The 18,033-nt window shown below is 37.3% G+C and overlaps 2 long non-coding RNA genes across 3 annotated transcripts in view; one reads left to right on the top strand and one right to left on the bottom strand.

Moving 5' to 3' along the window:
- The window catches only part of LOC148758481 (uncharacterized), a 46,285-nt gene extending 39,835 nt beyond the window's left edge, over positions 1–6,450 (bottom strand). Inside the window, exon 1 of the long non-coding RNA XR_016020627.1 lies at positions 6,365–6,450. This is a non-coding gene — a long non-coding RNA (uncharacterized LOC148758481). The remainder of the gene's footprint in view (positions 1–6,364) is intronic.
- LOC141570698 (uncharacterized) overlaps positions 1–18,033 on the top strand; it is a 444,094-nt gene that overhangs the window by 196,444 nt on the left and 229,617 nt on the right. For both annotated transcript variants that reach the window (XR_012495109.2, XR_012495106.2), the window contains one exon: positions 257–325. This is a non-coding gene — a long non-coding RNA (uncharacterized LOC141570698). The remainder of the gene's footprint in view (positions 1–256; positions 326–18,033) is intronic.

Here is an 18,033-nt window from a genome sequence, read left to right as displayed (position 1 = left end):
TTGGGGTCTAAATGCTCAAACATGCACTTCCTGCCAGGAGTGTGGTATCAGCATCCTCTGTGTTTATAGATTGAGGGTACCATGTTAATTATAGTAATCCACTAATATTTTTTATGTAGATGGGGATGAAAATATTAAAACAAAAAGCCTAGTACAATCAAGCCCTAATTTAGGTCTATGCTGTTCTGAAGGAGAAGTCAGATAGAACGTCTGAAAGTTGGTTTTTTTACAGTTCAATCTTCCTTTCTTACTTTAGGAATCAGGCTGATTTCCAATTTTAAGGCCGGGGATCTGCAGAGAGTGGTCTGATCTCCTTTCATGCTGAGTGAGTACTTCCTTCTTTTTATTCTTTTGGTGATACCAACTCTTAGTTTAGAACAAGATGCTTCGCTCTTGGGATCACAAACTTCCCTTTAGGGTCTCTAGAAGGCATCGCCTCGGATACACCTCTTTTATTCACAGGGTTCCACAGCCAAGTGCCACAGGGTCGAGGTGAATTTGAGAAGACGAAATGTGTTGTTATGAAACGCTCTTGATGGTTGACACATATAAGCTACGTTAGGGGCTTTATTTTATGTCACAGTGATGAGCGGCTTGCTTCTCTGTACCGGGAGAGGCTATGGGTCCTTGCTCCCCCTGGCTACTGCTTTCTCCAGCTTACCTGCAGTGCAGCCTACTGAAGCCACGTCTGTTTGTGTGTTTGGGGACAGGGGAGATTCTTATATGCTTGCTTTGAAGGAAAAAAAAGTACTACTAATGCTTCCCTTGAGTAACACTGCTCTTCTCACATAGAAACAAGTTCTTACAAAAGGAATACCTTTTGTGGAACTGGCCAAATCATGGAATCTTAGATTTGAAGAGGTTAGAGCCAAGGCATTCAGATGTCCAAATAGGTGAGAGAACCACGTGGATATAGTGGAATAAGTTTGTTATGTCTAACCATGTGCTTTAAAGTATGCTTTTCAAACTTTAATGCACATATGAATGATGTGGGAAACTTATTAAAATGCATATGCTAATTCAGCAGGTCTATGGTGGGGCCTGGGATTCTGCATTCCTCCCAAGGGGAAAGGTAAATGTAATCACAATCAGTATTCATTCATTTATTTAGCACCTAAAGGCTATACTCAGTTATATGGGGAAAAGGGGGAATCAGAATAAGTCATCTTATAGAACTTACAAAGTACAAGGAAGTTGAGATATATACAAAACATTAGATTATAAGTCGTATAGTGCAGTACCTAGTGGTTAAAGATACCTGGGCTTGAATCCTGTTCTGTGAAAAATGACCAAATTAGTAAACCACGATGTGGTTCAATTTTCTCAGCTGTGAAGTGAAAAAATAAGAATAATGATAGCCCTACAGCATAGGGATGTTGTGAGGGTGAAATGAATTGACACATGTGAAAATACATAAAACAGTGACTGGTACATAGAAAAGACTAAAATTTTCTCTTATAATATAACTTGGAAGGTGAGAAAAGTCATAAGAGGGGTTTAGATAAAATATGGAGTCCCAGCCAATTGTCAGTGACCATTTCTTTCCAGTCCCTCATCTGGAAATAATTTTTTTCTGCCAGTGGTAGGCAGATATAGAGGGAAACAATTGGGCTACCCCTGCTATAGAGGGTGAAGCTGATGGGACTTTGAGGGGAAAGATTTGAACAAAGTTGTCATCAGTGTTTCTTTGTGTCTCTTTTCCTTCTTTCCTTCCATAAACCCAGGAGAATTGGATTGGAACTTCTGTTCTGCTACTTATTACTGAAAACCATGATACATCACTTACTCTGTCTTTGTCTTAGTAGCTGTGTCTGTAGAATAGAGATAACAGGTCTGTGTGATGGTGTAGTTGTGGATATTAGAAGAAAAACAGTGGTAGGTTGAATAATGGCCCCCAAAAGATATCCCGGTCCTGATCCTAGGAAACTGCGAATGCCACTTTATATGGCAAAAGGACTTTGCCAATGTGATTAAGTTAAGGACCTTGAGATGGAGAAGTTATCCTGGGTTATCTGGGGGGACCCAATACAATGTCCTTGTAGGATGGAGGCAGAGCAACGTTTGACACAGAAAAAGCAATGTGACCACTGAAGCAGGATGCCACATGACTGGCTTTGACGATGATGAAGGGGCCCTGAGCCAAGGAGGGCAAGAGATAGATATACCTCGAGAAGATGGAAAAGTCAAGGAAACAGGTTCTCCTCCAGAGCCTCCAGAGGAGGTGTGGCCCTGCCAATACCTTGATTTTGACTCAATGAAACGCAGACTTCTGACTTTTAGAACTGAAAGAGAGTAAACGTGTATTGTTTTAAGCCAACTTTGTGGTAATTTGTTGCAGTAGTCACAGAAAAAAAATACAAAAATTATGAAAAGCAACCGTGGAGTACTTCACAAATGTTCTTTTTCACCCTTTCTCTAGTTAGAGAGCCATCACTAGCATGAAAGAGCTCTGACAGCCCTAGTTTTCCATGAAAAAGCCTAAAGTCATGAAGTATTCTCCCCTCATCCATACGATTGAGATGTAAATAAAGCAGTCCTCCTGGTTCTAAAGGATGTTAAGAAAACTGGGGACTCCACTGCTGTAAGACTAGGTGACCAGATGAAAACACTGGGTTTTCACTGCCCCAGCAGGGTACTTGTCCTGTGGTTTGAATCAAGCCTTACTGATTCTGTCAGAAACTTCAGAGGCTGCAGAACACAAAGATCTAGTTATTTCAGAAGAGAACTTCAGAAGGGAGGAAAAAGGAAGGGATAATGATCTGTGAAGTGATTGAGAAGTATTGTTTATGTTTAGAATTTCATACCCTTTCAAGTTTCAATTTGGGGTCTAAAACACATTTTCTTTAGCTCAGTTTCTTTAAGTTGACATTGACACACTTTTGATGTTTGAGTCAAGAAGGAGAAAGGATTTGTGTAAAAGATAATTTTAATATTCTTGACACGAACTAATCATTAGTTTAGTAACACAAGATTAAACTTGTGGGCCTTTAAATATAAAAAAAAATAGTTCAGAAAAGTTTACCTAATCCATTAATTGTAAGATAAAAGGATCTTTTTCTCTCTCCCTGCACATCTCTTCCCTACCTTCCCCCTTAGACGCAGGAGCACATTCAGACCAGTCTAACACTTAAAGAGAGTAAGTAGAGGCAAGTTAGCAGTTAAGATCAGCCTTTGTGTCTTCTCACACTACCTACTCTCTTTAATTTTCCTTACTCTACTAGTTGATTTTCCTAAAGAGATGATCTGAGTTTCTAGCACAAAGGTTTGTGATTATTCATTCATTTCGTATTTTTGAGACTCTACCATATTGCCCTGTTAACTTTAAGTAATACCCAATTTAGACACGTTAGTTTTGCCAACAGTTAATAGAGTTTAAAGGCTCCATAAAACTATGGCACATGATAACTATGTTCATTAGCCTAGCAAGTAGCCTGGGCTCCCTTTGAAAACTCTGTCCTTTCATTTGGAAGGCCCAGCATTTGATCCTCAAATGACACATTTATGGCAGTATTTGGGAAACTATTAAGTGCTACGTAAATATTAGATAATCATTGTAATAATTGCAAAAACACATTCCATGAGAAAACATTTGGAGAACAATATGTAAAGTGGTGCTTCATATAGTCAGGGAAGGCTTCCTCTCTAAATGGATTCTTCTATAAAAGCACTGAGGGAGTTCCTGACTTCTGGCCTCCACATAGAAGAAAGAATCTTGTCTGTGTGGCAACAGCATTGAGTGCCCCTCCCTGATGAATCTTTTCATACCTGACAATCAGCTTGAGTCCTGACTCTCACATCCAGTATCACAGACGCCAGGTGTTATAACTGTAGGTACTACCTTTCTTCCTTCTCTGTTATTGCAAAATGGCCCCTTTTATTCTCTCCAGCCTGCTCTTTTGCTCCTCAGGCCCCCAACTTCCCAATTCTAATCTGTCATTTTAAGGACCACAACTATATCACTCTTAATACTGTCATGAACCAGGAAGGGGGAAAAAGGTGTCTTGAATATTATAAGTAGGAGTCATGATGTTCATTCATGAAGGCGCATCTCATGCAGATCAGGTTAGAGAGAGAAACTGGGGCCAGACCATGGAGAGCTTTGTGTGGGAGGCAACAGCATTTCAACTTCATCCTGAAATTAGAGGTTGTTTTTTGAAGGGCTTGTACGCAGCTGTATGGCTAGATGTGCTATAGATAGATTATTCTGAGAGCAGTGCAGAGGACAGATGGACCTTATATGAGAGTAGTGGGTTGGGTAGGGTGGGATGGGGTGAGCAGCATGATGAGAATAGGCTTGGGGTAGATAGATTAATGAGGAAGGTATTGTAGTGGTGCAGGCAAATAGTGATAAGACTGAACTGAAACAATTACAAAGGGAATGAGAAAAAGGAATTAGATGGATAATTGACGGCATTAAGATATACATATGAGATAGTATAAGAAACGAAAATCCAGGAATCACATAGAAGAATAAGAAAGCAGATGAGAGATCTGGGTCAAAAAAAAAAAAACATCCTAATTTCTCCAGTTGGAAATAATAGCCCCTTCCTAGACTAAATTTTCCTCCTTTGTACTTCCTTATGGCCCTTATGACTTTCTATTTTGTATTTTGTTTTTTATTAATATATTTTATTCTTTGACTGAGTGTTAAATTCCTGGGTCAGAGAGACTGTTTATATTATGCTCCTGAAACATCTCATTCTGTGCCTTAGACTAAATAAGCACTAAATAAATATGTTGAATGAATGAGTGAGAGAATGAATTAAAGTTTATAGTACTCTATAGTTTGTGAAGTACTTTCAGGTGTATAAATCATTTGATACTGGCAATATCTTTGGGAAAGGTAGGCATGGTAGTTGTTATTCCCATTTTTCAGGTAGAAAACCCATGGTCCAAAATATTAATATAACACAGCTAGTACAATGTATGAAGCTGGGCTTCATACATGTGGTCCAGCATCTACCACTCAACTACACTGTTTTTTATAATAAAGGTCTCAATGTCCTCACTCAGGACTGTTTATTCTTAATAAATTAAGTATCAGATTTTCTAGCCATTACCATGTTAAGTGCCACAAAAATAAAATACGGAAAGGAGTGAAGTGGGACGACTAAGACAAACCCACTAAGTAAGTGGTAGCGTGCAACAGGCAAACAAGCAGGGAAACCATAAGTGCCAATCATATCTGCTATACTCAGCATCATTTTCTCCCTTCTAAACTCTCTCCTTTATGCAGGCACTGGAAATCTGGAAACTACATTTCCTTTTCCTAGGAGGGTTCCGGTTTTGCTTTTACCAGTGACAGGTTCTTGCGTATGATGCAGACGGTGGAAAAGGAGAGGCCATTTTCTGGCTTCAGCTGTGGGCAGGCATATGGACATCAGCGGGCCATGTACATGGGTTTTCCAAGAATTTCCAGATAACCCTCTGAGAATCACCCACCCTTATACCACAGTTAGCTAAGGTCATGGGTAGGGGTCTCCTACAAAACCTTCACTTCCTGATTATTAAGTGCTAGCAGTGGTATCCTTGATCTTCATACCACTCAGCCTTTCCAATAGTTGCATAAGCTGCTAAATCCCTACATTAAATCACTTTGTGCTTTAAATATCTAGAGTGGTTCTGTTTTCCTCACTCATGCACCATACAGAGAAAGTAAAAGTATTAAAGCAAATAGCTCTATTCACCTCAACCACCTTTAGAGTGTTTGTGCAATACAATATGGTCATTTATTTAACAATACAATGGAGTGGATCATAGATTGACAAATATTTCTATTCTATTCCAAGTGGTTTAAATACAAACCTCCAGTGGTTTGATGTTGGGGCTTGATACTTAGAACGCTTAGTTGCCCAGAAATCTTGACTCTCTGCATGACCCCATTCCCCCAAATACTGGCAGAAAGTTGACGTTCTATCGTTGGTAGAAAGGAGTTTCACAATGGCCATGTGCAGGAATAAAAGATTGCTAAATTTGAAATTTCATGTATAGTCACGTTCAGATGGGTTGCTGATACATGGATTTAAAAAATATTTTCCAGTAACCCATGGGTTGATGGAAAGATATTCAAATGGACTGGTGTTAGAGTGCCAAAAATTTCCATGCATTCCTTTGGGATTTTTTTTTTTTTTCAAATAATTGAAATGAAGTTCTTAATGCCTGGAAAAAAATTCCAAACAATATGACCTCACCTTTTGTCAATACCCTTATTGTCCTTTGCTTTTCTAAATTCTTCTGGTCAGTGCAGATAATAAAAGCCCCTGTCAGCCATCCAGCTACAGTGATGACCTTTCTCTCAAATGAGCATTTCCTATTCATTTGCTCTTTGTGCTAATTTTCTAGGCTAGACAGCATAGTTACTCACACAGAATCCACTGGCTTTGGTTCAGTTCTTAATATCCTGGTTGGGGAGGAGGGGAGCAGCTCACCTTCTTCTCAGGTCAATGGATTGCTTCCTTTTATGGTGCTGGGCAGGCTGAGTTACTCAATAACTATTGGGCATTTCCACTTCACTCCCAAGGCACGTAGGCAATTTTGGTGTTTCAGAAACATATTTCCCCACGAATATATTTGACACTGAATCAAACCTTGATGAGCCAAATTTCATTTTTCCAAACTCCAGAGATGGGTCAACCTAGCTTTGTGTTCAGTTCACTGAATATTTCAAAACTATTTTTCAAATGTTCTAGGCTTGGCCAAAACCAAATCTACTTTGCCAGACATTTTACTTAATTTAATAATAATAATAATAATAATAATAATAATAATAACCCATCTGTATTTTAATGAAAATTTAATCCATATGTTTCATTCACTTTTTGCACTCAATTCATCAAAATATTTTGTAAGAGTTATCTGAAGCCCAAGAGGCCTTCAGTGCCATTTAAAAAAAATAAGCCAGTGTAAGCCTGTCTCCCCCCACAGTTTTTCCTCTGCTAATAGGGAAGTTCTGTTTTCCTAGTCACTATCAGACTCGGGTCTTATCTGTGTTCTTTCTCTGACTCCCCTTGCAGACCAGTTCCACTCTTGTGTGATCACTAATTGAAGTGGATCATAACGATTTATCCATTTTGCTTGCCTTTGCTGCCTGAGGAAGGAAATAAGTGAAAGAGGAGGAAAGAACAGCAACAAAAATGCCCTTAGCTTTTCCTTTGGGGAGGAGACTAATGACCTAAACTTAAGCTATAATAACTTATGTCTTCTGTGGCCATGCAATTGAATGATAAGCCATATTCCCACATTTATGTGGGTACATTCAATGTTGAAGGGGGTTAGAGAGATGATTTAAAATTCTCTCTAAAGATGCTCTATAGAGGTAGTGCCAATCAAGAGTCTTTGGGGGAAAAAAGAGGACAGGCTATTTGAAAACAGCTGGCAAATTTCTTCTATTCATTTAAAGTTTAAGATGGTTTTCAACAGGTAGACATTTAATTGGCTGATTGGAAAAGGTACTGTTGCTTCAATATATCGACATTGATACTACACAGGCTAGCTATGCTTCACTGGGCAACTGACAATTCAGTGGAGGCTGAAGAGAGGGAGGGCAGGCTGGGAGAGTGGGGAGGGTCAGAAAGGGAGGATGGTAGCCTTGGCTGCTCTCTGCAGTGAGGTAATCCGTCCTCAGGGTTACACTGCTGTCCCTGTGCCTGCCGCCAGTGCCCAAAGAGCTCCAGATGCAATTGATCTCATTATAGATCAGAACAGAATTGGCTTGGACAGCCTGTTCTTTCCTAGTGATTAGGACATAGCATATTTTCCCCCCTCCCTCCCAGCCCTATCTTAGTCTCTTGGCTGAAGGTTCTTTTGTCTTTGGATTAATCTAGGGTTAATCTAAGTTTACTTACTTGCTGCCAGCCTTGAGCTGGCAAGGTAGACACAATTCTTCAAATAACTCTGAAAACCCTGCTCTCATTGTCAGCATGTACTCTAATTTGTTTAACCTCTGTCTATATTAGACTCAAACTAACCCAAAGACACTGGGTACACGGCTTAGTAGGATTAAATCAAAGATTAGTTCTGCACATTGTCTAAAGTGAGATTCTCATTTTGATGTCGACCTTCTAGGAGGTTTCCCAATACTTCATTTTTTTCTCATAGGAAGAATAGAATAAAAGGATCATGGGACATGAAAGAAATTTCAGAATACTGCTGTTCTGTGCCTTTGTCTCCAGGAAAGAGGGCATTTAAAATGTTCCCTCAATAGACACCTCCTTCTCATTCTTTAAACTCTCTAGAGAGAGAGACCCATAAACTCCTTGCTAATGTGTTCTGTATCTCTCTAATGTAAGGCAATTCCTCAATGAAGCTAATTATAAGATTTGGGAAGTGGTGGTGGGTAGGTAGTGAGATGTCTCTGTCTTCTAAGGAAACAACAAAGTGAAAACAAGAGCTGAAACAGTGTTGTGACCTGCAAGTTAGGAGATCAATTGTCTTACTTGGACCCAGAAACAAACTCTAGTTTGACTCTGAGTTAGTGAGATAACCTGTTTTGTCCTTAGTTTCCTCATCTGTAAAATGAAGAAGATCCCTCATATCTCTTTCAGTTCAAAGATTCTTCAAGCTTATGGTTCAATACACTTGGGAAATAAGTTGCCAGGCTCAGAAGGAAAAATGTAATCAGTGCCCACTGGTTACTTCACATCTGCCTCAGAATCTTCCTTACTCACACACCTAGCAATATACCCACCAAGCCAAGACATAGATTTTTTCTTTTTCTTTTTTGAAATAGAGTTTCCTAAGCTTCCTACCACCAAAGACAGGCTTTTGGGAAACCAGGGTATGGAGACTGAGAATCTGTGTGTCCTTGTGTGGAACAGCTGAGGGCAGGTGAGCACCAAAGACAGGGCTTCTGTGCCCACAAACTTCTGGGTTTCTCATATGGACCATCATTTTCAAGGGGATTAGGTACTCAATGTTCTTTCTCACTGCATCCTCCATCCTAAATTTGGGTTTCTCTATTGATAAGGAACTTCTAATAGACTCTGGATTTCAAGGGAAAAAAATATAATAACTAGGAAAGTCATGGTTTTTTAAGTAGAGAAAATCCCTGATGTTTCGGGATTATTGATTTTAATGTTCTAGTGATATTACCTTTGCTTGGCAGTGTGTACTCAGGGAAAGACAGAGTTCCCACTAAGACCTGGTTAATGCTGAGGAAGCCACTGACAAAGCAATTCTGAAGTTACAAACTGAAAGTATAAGGATGGTATAATTTGAAGCAGAGGAATAAACCTTAGTAAGACAGCATTCTATAAAGCACAGTTTTTTAAAAGTTTGATGTCTAGAAACCACTTAAGAAATAGCTTACCGATGCCAAACAAATAACAAAATTAATCATGACATTTAAAAAATAAAATATATCTTAAAATTAGTAAGAATAACAATAGCCGTATCCCAATATCAGGTTGAGCTTTAGGCCAGATTCCATATCCAGGTGCCTTATCGTTTACCTTTTCTTTGTACTCAGTTACAACATCTTAATGCGGAATTATCCTTAGAAATGGCAGGAAGTTCTTGGTATTTAGAGTAAGCACTTTCTTACTGAAGACTACTTGAGGTTTCCATCGTATGTTGAGTCAATAAGTCTATCACACTCAAAAGTAAGACATTTGAATGCTGTGAAAGACTCAACTTGGAAGATGAGGGTGAATGGTTCCAAACTCACTCTTTGTTAGTATTGACCTCTGTATTTTTCCATGTTCCATGTTAGAATTTGGGTGAGAGTGTTGAAAAAATGCTAAATGATATACTTAGAGATTTCTTCCTCTGCTAGGTAAAGAAAATCATGAAATGGTGAAAAAGTCACGCCTAGAGATTGACTTGGTCACAATTTGGTCTTAAGAAATTTGGATATTTTATACATAGCATCAAAAACTGTGAAAGTCTTACCCTAAAGTAACGGGCTCAACCTATTTAAGATGCTGCATATATCACTAATATACCCAAGATCAATGTCATGAAGAAATGTTTTCATTTTATCTCTCACCTCAAAATTACTGTGAGCACCCTTATCTTGCATGGAGAGGACACTTCAGGTACAAAGACAAAACCTTGAACTTCATGTCCATTTCATGCCTCAAATCATGACTCGATTGTACTAACAATTTGCACTAGTTCCTTCAACATTGACTCAAGAGCCAGAGGCACATTGCTGACCAGTAGCTGTTCTCTGTAAATAAGCTAATGTGTGGACTTACATTCAAATGCAATATATTTTATTCATAGCAAACCACCCTTGCTGCCTACTCAGTTGGTATTTAATCACTGTTAGCCCAACTGCACTTTTGTCTACACCATTGAACTCCCCAAATAATTGGTAATGGAAAAACCAAGCACAGAAATATATTCAGTAAGTGCTGACCATTGTTGTTATAATCTCAGCCATCCTCCAGGACAACACTTGAAAGTCATCTCCCCATGGAACCTCTCTGTATCCCCAAATCAGAACTTTTTTTCCAAAGTACGTCCTATAGTACCTTGTGAAAATTACCCACATAATAGTCAAACAATTCACAATGTGCAGAGTAAAAAGTGAATGTTCCTCAGTTAACCATTTGACATCTATCTTTTTGAACTTTTACCTATGACACATAAATATATAATTTCTTTTCTTTTACATTCTGACACTCTTCCACCTCATAGCAAACTTCACATTTTATTCTTGAGTGTAGTTATTCTTGTGTAGTTTTCTATGTAGCTGTACTATAAGTTTCCTTCAGGTTAGGGAAGGTGCTTTTTTCATTTTTGCATCAAGACCTTCTTGGCAAACAATGGGCACTTAATAACAGGTGTCCATTGGAATGGATAACTGTTCCCCATTGTAAACAGGAAATTGAATTTAAACCTCCTCAAATCCCACTTTTTTAATGATATTCTCCCAGACCATTTATTAGGCCAATCTTCTATTGATAACCTAAAACACTTATCTGTTTCTAAGATTTAGGTAATAACCCATAAGCTGCCTGGTATCATGATTTATCTATTTCACATGGGTTTAAAATCTTGTCTGTCCCGTTAGATAGCTCCTTGATGATATGAATTATATTTAAAGGACAAGACCCCACACATAACAGACACTCCATAAATGCTTCTAGAATTAAAGTAGAATTGAAGTGTTGAACTTTGTGCCACCAGTAGCAAGTTGAAATGTAGGAAAAAGAAACTCTATCCTTGTTTTATGCCTCACTAACAATTTAGGTTCCCCATTTAAAAAGTGTAATGACATAAACATGAGTAAGACAGACACATGGACCTTCTAAGAAAATCCCCTTTCCCTTCTTCTCAAGGCTCAGAGAGAGACAAACAACACATGGAGGAGATAAAATTAGAATTATAAAGGATAAGCACACAGGTGCTTGTTTGTATTATTTCAATTTGCACATGTCATCTTCATGTTTGTCAACTCCCATTAGATTGAACCAGGCATGACTCTGAAAACAGTGACTGGTGGTGAAGCCACACATCTTCATGAAGCTTCCATTGCAAGAAGTCGATTTTTTTCTGTCAAAGTAGTCATGTTAGGAAGATAGTGCTTATTTTAAGTATGTTGCTATTATTTAGCATATTTTTGAGATTCCTTTGAAAAATTTTCCAGTTCACAGACTATAAGAATAAAATATATTTCTTGCTTTGTAGTCTCCTCTTGCTGCTGACATAAAACTGTGTTACCCAGTTGTATCACTTGTCTGATTTAAGACTTATTTTCAAATGCCTTTCAGTACTAAAAAAAAAAAAAAAAAGTCACACATCCTCCAGGAATTGTAATAATTATTATTATGCTACTAATAACATTTACTGAACACCCACTAGGTACCAAGCACTGTGTTAAGTACTATTTTTAGGTTTTCTCACTAAGCCCTCACAAAAAAACAATGAGGTGGATAATAATATATCACCATTTTACTCCGAGGAAACTTAGGCACAAGGATGTTTAATAACTTGCCCAAAGTGATTTATCATCACCTTTGTGGTTGTTCATAAGAAAATGTTTCACATTCTGAAGAAAATTCCTGAAGTATTTCTTGGTCATCTTTGAACAATGGCATCATTATGAGAATGTTTGTAGCTTTCTGGGTGTCTTCTCTAAAGGAAACAATAGTTGTTTGAATACATAAATATTGGAACTTTTGTTAAAAATTAGGCTCAAGAATTTATGGTTTCATTCCTTGAATTCCTTCTCCTTTGATGTTTCTCCACAGAGCCTCGTGCATTATTTTAAAGAGAGTGGAGACATAATTTATGTTTCTTGTCTGGTAATATGCAAGCCAAAGCTTTTAGTATTGAGTTTGAATGACAATTGTGGTAGCATGACAAGTCATCTTTCTCTTGGATTAGAATTTACAGTAATAGGGATTAAAAAAAAAAAAGAAAGAAAGAAAGAAACTCAGAGGAAACATCTCTTGGTCCAGCGATGAAGAGAAAGGTGCCTTCAATTCCTGACAAAGTGGGGATGGCGTAGGTCAGTAGCAGGAAGGGACAGAGCTGGCGGGCCAGGGCTGCAATCTGGTCAGTGATTACGCTCCCTATCAGTTCTTCCCAGGCCAACGTCCTGCTCTGCTGTTGGGATGGGCCTCCTCTGCCCAGGGCAGCATCTCACACACATATGTACTGTTTCTCCGAAAATAAGTCCTAACCAGAAAATAAGCTCTAGCATGACTTTTCAGGATAACATCCCCTAAACATAAGCCCTAATGCATCTTTTGGAGCAAAAATTAATATAAGACCCAGTATTATATTATATTATATTATATTATATTATATTATATTATATTATATTATATTATATTATACCCGGTCTTATGTTATAGTAAAATAAGACCGGGTCTTATATTAATTTTTGCTCCAAAAGATGCATTAGAGCTGATTGTCCACCTAAGTCTTATTTTCAGGGATACATGGTAGGTAAATATTTGATGACAGAGTGAACCATCTGCTTCTAAAGCTAAGTATATACCCAAACTTCAAGTTAATATTAAGCAGACTTGGAAACCATTTTAGTGGCAGTTGTGTTTCAGAATATCATGTACTTGATACCTTTGAAGACTCCTCCTTCTAGGTCATACACACCCTCAAACTATCAAACACCAGCCTCCTAAACCTATAGACTGTGGGACCATTCTGCCTGGGTTGTATTTTTGATTTTATCACTTACCAGCTGAGTTACTTTGGTAAGTCATTTAACCTCTATGTACCTCAGTTTTCCAATCTGTAAAATAAGGATGATATATAGGGCTGTTATGAACATTCAGTGAGTTAATACATGTTGAGCACTCAGGGCTAGGCCCGAGATATGCACTTTATTAAACTTAGTTAAATTATTTTAGTTCATGTAAAAAATGATTGTATAGCAATAGAACTATACCATGGGCATGCTATCTAGGATGTACTCTTACTTAGAGAAGGTCAAGGGTAGTCTAAGTTGCCTTAGTCTTTGTACAGTGTAGTGCATAATTGACGACAAAGGTGACATGTCTCAGATACATTCCTAAAACGTAGGATAATCTGAGGAGCAGACATTTCCTCTGCAGAAGGGCTGTCATGAGAAGCTCATCATAGTGGTAAGAGACCCTTCAGTTCTTTTCCTATCCTAATTGCCTCTCCATCACCTTGCTTTGAGGCCAGGTGAGGATCCGAGTTGAACAGAAAGACTCACTAGCTCTTAGCTTTCCTCACATGAATCCACAGCCCAGAGATAAGAGAATGTCTTATATGGTAGAGGAGAGGGAGGGTTTCTGCTTCAACGGACAGCATGGATTGTGCTTTAAAACAACCCAAGAGTGACACAACGACATGTAATCTGAAGTTCTCGACCATGTCCTTACTAAGAATGGACTTGATCATTTGGACATTTAAGGTGGGAAACTGTCATAACCAAAGGTCTTTCTTGGAAGTCTAGGGAGGGTTAAAAATACCATAATTTGACCATTTAAATGGCAACTCTTGTTAGTTGTGTATGTTAATATACATGATATTTTGAATATTTCTACTAATTATGGAATAGTTTCTTTTTGACTGTATTATTAATGGCCACATAAAATCCCTCAAATGATGCATTGTAGTTCACTTAACTATCCCCTTTTTGGACATTTGGATAGTTTTTATTTTTTCATAATTACAAATAATTCTCTGATGAACATCTTGGTAAATAAACCTTTTTCCATATTTTGGATTCGTTTCCTAGGACAGGTTCCCAGAAGTGAAATTACTGGATCAAAAAGTAACTACATTTTTATGCTTCTTAATACATATTGCCAAATTGCTTTCCTAAAGAGCTGCACCAATTACTATGAATATTGCAGCTGTAGATGAAAGTGCAAATATTACTTATTGTATCTCTGCAGTGTTGGATTTTATGTAATTTTTATTTTGATAATTTTTTTCCAGTAAAGTGGTATCTTAATTTATTTTTCATTTGGATTTTATTACTAGTGAGACTGACCATCTTTCTATGTTTTTTTTTTCTTATCATGAATTGTCTTTCCTTTGTCCATTCAGAGATCTTGATATTTCTTAATAATTTGTTTAAACTCTTTTTTACTTTAAAGATATTCCCCATTTGTATATTTTATCTGTTACAAATAATTTCTTTAGTCTGTGACTTCTTTTAATATATTTGTTTTTTTATTCATTTGCAGGCATTTAGGATTTAGTAGTAAGCCTAAAATATCCTTTCCATTTAAAAATATCTTCTATTGCTAAGCTTACAAAATCATCCTCTCTTCAGAAGTTTGATATGTATCTGATTCCATTTTTTCTATGTTTGAATTTTTAAAGCAGTTTACGCTTAATCCATCTGACATTTATTTTGGTCTATGCTATAAGAAAGAGATGTTTTGTTTTTTCATTTATATAAAGTGATTCTTTCTTGATTTAGAATTTCCTTTTAGAAAAAGTTACTTTAAGGTGAAGAACCTAATTTCAGAGTACCTAGTAGGAAGTCACTAGGAGTAATGGGATGAGATCTTGTCTGTTTGCGGAAATGGAGCAGAGAGTTGAGGGAATGGAGGCATTTGCGGGGAGGACTGTGAAACTATTGGATGAAACTTGGTAGAAAGTAGGGAGATGGACAAAATGATTACTTTCAGCTCTATTTATTTGCAGAATGCCAGTATGCCCAGATTATATATTGAAGATGTTCTTTATATGATCAAAGAGTCAGCAACATTATCACTCTTCACTGATACATTTTCTTTATTGTGCATTATCAGCAAATTCTAAAATAATAAAGAAGAAAACTAGGAAAGGGTTCATCTGTTCTTCTATTCACTTAATAAATGTTTATTGAAACCTGCGTGTGTCAACCACTATTCTAAGTGCTGAGGCTATAATGGTGAGCACAGCCACCACTGAGATTGAAGAGTTATATTTGGCAAAAGACTTTATACCCAATACATTTAAGATCCTCTCAATATGGCCCAGCTTGTCATTCCAGCCATATCGCCTGCTCTTCTCCTAAATATAACATATACCGTGTTCCCCCGAAAATAAGACCTAGCTGGACAATCAGCTCTAATGCATCTTTTGGAGCAAAAATTAATATAAGACCCGGTCTTATTTTACTATAATATGAGACCCGGTCTTAATATAATATAACATAATATAATATAATACAATGCAATATAATACTAGGTCTTATATTAATTTTTGCTCCAAAAGATGCATTAGAGCTGATTGTCCAGCTAGGTCTTATTTTTGGGGAAACAGGTTATTTCAAACAATCTAGACATTTTACTATTCCTGTACTATTTCCAAAGTACCTCTAGTACTTTGGCCTCTGACCTCTTATTCACAATGCCCCTTCCCTTTAAACATTCCTTATCCCCACCTATATCTCCATTTAAAAGGTCTTGAGTGCCACTCCTGCTCAAAGCTTTTGCTGTATTCTGAAACAGATATGACCACATCCTTCTTGCTTTTGCCTCCTTTTGGAACTTTGCTCCTCTTGATGGAAACTCCTTGGATTTTAGTTGTTTATTTGTCTCTTCCCTCATTTTTCCTTATTAAACTATGAACTCCCAAGAGCAAAGATAAGAGTTTTTGCCATTTTCTAATCCTTATACCTCCAAATATAGTACTATGTGACGAATTCTGGATAGTGGGACATGAGTGGAAGTAATGTGTCACTTGAAGCGTATGTGTTCTGGACAGTATGGCTACAAGATTGTAAGAGTCCATCAACTTAGGTACTTGAGTGGATATTGGAACACATGCCCCCGCCAACATATATTGTATAGGTACTTTAAGCAAGAAAAATAAACTTTTGTTATGTTAAGCGTCAAATATTTTAGAATTGGTACTAAAGGATAGTCTAGCACAGGGGATGGCAAAATTTTTTGTAAAGAACCACATAGTAAATATTTTCAGTGAAAGCAGTCATGGATAATATATAAGAAAGGGATATGACTGTGTTCTAATAAAATGTTATTTGTAAAAATAGGCAGCGAGCTGAAGTTGGACCATGGATGTAGCTCATCAGTACCTGGTCCATCATATCCTGATCATATATCTCCAAAGTATCATTTTCTTTTGCTCTAAAATCTCATTACAGAGACCTTTTAAAATGAAACATAAGCAATATTCCCCATTAAAATCATGAACAAAGCAAGGAAATCCACCCTTCTTACTGTCATCTAATGCTCACTATTCCAGAGACCCAAACTGATACAACTAAACACGAGAAATAAATTCAAAAAAGTTCAACTGTAAAATTATTATACAAAATATAACAGAATTCATAAAATGTCTGAGTATAAAATTAATATGACAAAATTTACAATCTCTGTTTTAAAGTGAACGTGTACGAGGTCAGACAATTAAGTTTGTGAACTCATCCTACCATGTTTCCCTGAAAATAAGACCTAGCCAGACAATCAGCTCTAATGCATCTTTTGGAGCAAAAATTAATATAAGACCCAGTCTTATATTACATTATGTTAGATAAGACCCGGTCTTATAGTAAAATGAGACCAGGTCTTATATTAATTTTTGCTCCAAAAGACGCATTAGAGCTGATTGTCCGGCTAGGTCTTATTTTTGGAGAAACATGGTATAAAAACTACTATATACCTCATTGCTGAATATCACTCTGGTCAAAGTCTTCCCCTTGGGAAGCTACGCACCAGTGCCAGTGCCTAGTCCTCCCTTCAAAGCAATTTTGGAACTCTTTTTCTGGAATGGCCATCAGAGCTGTTGTTGTATTACCCTTGATGTCTTGAATGTCATCAAAATGTCTTCTTTTCAATATTTCCTTTATCTTCAGGTAAAGAAAGAAGTCATTGGAGGCCAGATCAGGTGAATAGGGAGGGTGTTCCAATATAGTTATTTGTTTGCTGGATAAATACTCCCTCACAGACAGTGCAGTGTGAGCTGGTGCATTGTCGTGATGCAAGAGCATGAATTGTTAGTGAAAAGTTCAGGTTGTTTTCATCTAATTTTTTCACACAGCCTTTTTAGCACTTCCAAATAGTAAACTTGGTTAACTGTTTGTCCAGTTGGTACAAATTCATAATGAATAATCTCTCTAATATAAAAAAAAAGGTTAGTAACCTCATTGCAACAAGTTCGTGAACTTAATTGTGTGGCCTCATATGTCCCTTCAAAATTCATATATTGAAACATAATCCCCAATGTAATGGTATTTTGAGGTTCTTAGGTCATGAGGGTGGAGTCCTCATGATAGGGTTAGTGTCCTTATAAAAGAGACCCTAGAGGGATCCCTCATTCCTTCCACCATATGAGGATACTGTGAAAAGATGGCTGTCTGTGAATCAGGAAGCTCTCACCAGACATTGAATCTTCTGGAGCCTTGATCTTGGATTTCCCAGCCTCCAGAGTTGTGAGAAATAAGTTTCTGTTGTGTATACGCTACCCAGTCTGTGGTATTCTCTTATAGCAGCCCACAGAGACTAAGAAATTGCTCCATGCAAACAATAATCATAAAGTACTTAGTAATAAATGTACTAAGAATTGTTTAAAATTGATGAAAAGAAAAATTTGAAAATCTAAGTAGATGTGAAAGAAAACTTGAATGGAATG

This window comes from Rhinolophus sinicus, chromosome 3 (genome assembly GCF_057876585.1).
Source record: "Rhinolophus sinicus isolate RSI-liver-muscle chromosome 3, RSI-T2T, whole genome shotgun sequence".
Lineage (NCBI taxonomy): Eukaryota > Metazoa > Chordata > Mammalia > Chiroptera > Rhinolophidae > Rhinolophus > Rhinolophus sinicus.
The sequence above is the reverse complement of the archived record's forward strand: the minus strand, read 5'-3'. Positions and strand labels throughout refer to the sequence as shown.